The following is a 2,260-nucleotide window of genomic DNA, read 5'->3' on the forward strand; positions in this document are numbered from 1 at the left end:
AGGGGAAGCGATGTGTTCAAAGAAAAGTGTTTTATTTTGAGCAAAATGTGTCCTAACTCCTCCCCTCTCTGCCCATCTAAAATGTCTCCAGTGGTTTTAGTTGGACAAGGTTTCCACTAGTTGTGTTGATCCTTAGCAGGGACTATACCCTGTCCAAGAGATGGGTTTGTTTCAGTGGTGGGTGCAGTGATCTGTCTCTGTAATCTGGATTTCAGCTCAGGTTTGGGGATGGCTTGGATCTATAATATATAAAATGAAGGATTTCTCCCGTTGTCCTGATCTTTTTTTATCTCCTTCCACAGTTTATGAGGTGGTGACGGTGACAGGAGATGTCCGGGGAGCTGGAACTGACGCCAACGTCTTTGTTACTCTCTTTGGAGAGTTTGGGATTACTCCCAAGACTCATCTCACAAGCAAGTGAGTATCTGGAACGAAATCTGTATCCTTGAGGCCAGTTCCCCAGTAATTTTCATTGCATTTTGATGAAATGTAATATTGTCTTGATGGATACGGAGGGAATAAATCTAGAAAGTATTTCAAGGTCACCAGGGAACTCTGAATTTTTGCTGTTGTGTATTTCTTACCAAATCCTTTGCAAACCTGCATTCCTTTCTGTAGGTGGAATTGTGTGTTCAGATCCAAATTACATAAGGCTCACACTTGCAAGGTGTGGGGGGGGATAGCTGCTTTTCTTAAAGCTTAAATTAGGAGCTCCCAGTTCAGAAGCTGAGACTACTCATCACTTGGGGTGGGCACGATGGGCTGTCTTTGCGTGCCCAAATCCGACTGAGGCGTCTGTGCTAAGTCAGAGATAAATGTCCTGGGCTGTTCCTGAAGAGTAACTCAGTAGGTTTGAAGTAAGGCTGCTGTTGATGGGTAACCACCCACACCCAGCCATAGGAAGTCTGAGGCACGCAGAACTGGAAGAGCTGGAGGTGCTTCCTAATTTGGGCTGGTTCCATCCTGGCTGCTGTAGGCTTGGTTTGCACACCGTTGTGGCTCCACGTCACTGGGGAGGCACTCTTCTTTATTCCTCCAGATGATGCCAGTGCCACCCTCTGCATGCCACTTCTTAGTCCTTATCACTAGCTTGAAATTAATGGAAGCCATATTTCATAATTCAAGAACCTATTGTCCCAAACAGGGTGAGACAGCAGACAATATATGTACAGATCAAGACCTTTTACTTTCTCAATAGCATCAGGGCCAGCAGGTGCTCAGCTCCCCTGAAAGTGACTTGTAGCAACGTCCCAGCTCTGCGTGTACTGATTTCTCCTTAGCCAGATGATGGCACCAAGATAAAGCAGAAATCCCCTCTTCACAGGGTCTGGGAGAGGCTGTGTGCCTCTGTTTTTCAGTGTTCTTATTGTCTTGCTTTTCTTGAAAATGTGCTTCAGAATTATTAATCCTGTGCTAATGTCACACGGTAACTTGACATTTTCTCCATTTCTACAGCACCGACAAGAGGTACCTGCAGCTATTTTAAATTTTACCCTCAAAAGAGCTTCTCTTCCCAGTGAAGCAACTCAAACATGAGAGTCTGTAAAGAAAATGATATGGGAATGGTAAAGAAAATACATGAAATTTCAGCCCTGTTTGCCATATTTGAAATTCAGAAATCAGCTAGGCAAAGGAGTTTCATTATCCCAGCATCTCTAGAAGCACCGGGGAGAACTTGCTGATTGCACATTATACATCTACACAAAACGCTTTGTCCCCGTTCTGTGATTCTCACCCAGATGCCCCATGGAACTTACAAGGTGCAAATGCCTTTTCTCTTGATTTAACAGGAAAGGAAACCCAGGCAAGAAGGTAAAAGCTGACATCCGCCCGTGGCAGGTCAGTGGCAGAGCTGGGAGAAGCGGCAGCTCTGCTAGGGGAAGAGCTTTGAGCACCTGCACCTGCCTCCCAGAATTTGGCAAAGCCATCAAAGCACCACCTGCTTTCCAGGGAGTTTTCTTGTGGTCAAAGAATCCAAATATTACCTTAAAACAAACAAACAACAACAAAAATAAAACAACAAAAAAAATACCGTGTGCCTTTAGAGAAGAAGTTAAGTGATCCCCATAATAGATTTCTTAATCAGCTGAGATGTTAAATGAGCTACTGCTTGCAAAAATCATCTTCGTTTGCACTATAGTTTATGCCTACTCCTTCCCTGTGGACTCACAACTCTTTTGTGAAAGAGAGAAAGAGGGAAAGGGAGAGAGAAAGAAAGAGAGAGAAGTAAAGGGAAGGAGGGAAGGAAGGAGGGAAGGAA

The 2,260-nt window shown here is 44.4% G+C and overlaps 1 protein-coding gene across 1 annotated transcript in view; it reads left to right on the forward strand.

The window, feature by feature from the left end:
- Positions 1 to 310: 310 nt before the first annotated feature.
- LOXHD1 (lipoxygenase homology domains 1) overlaps positions 311 to 2,260 on the forward strand; it is a 147,755-nt gene continuing 145,805 nt past the window's right edge. The window contains exon 1 of the mRNA XM_010005022.1: positions 311 to 417. The gene's annotated coding sequence lies outside the window, so the exon portion shown is untranslated. The remainder of the gene's footprint in view (positions 418 to 2,260) is intronic.

Source organism: Chaetura pelagica, unplaced genomic scaffold (genome assembly GCF_000747805.2).
Source record: "Chaetura pelagica isolate M959 unplaced genomic scaffold, ChaPel_1.0 scaffold121, whole genome shotgun sequence".
In the NCBI taxonomy this organism is placed as follows: Eukaryota; Metazoa; Chordata; class Aves; order Apodiformes; family Apodidae; genus Chaetura; species Chaetura pelagica.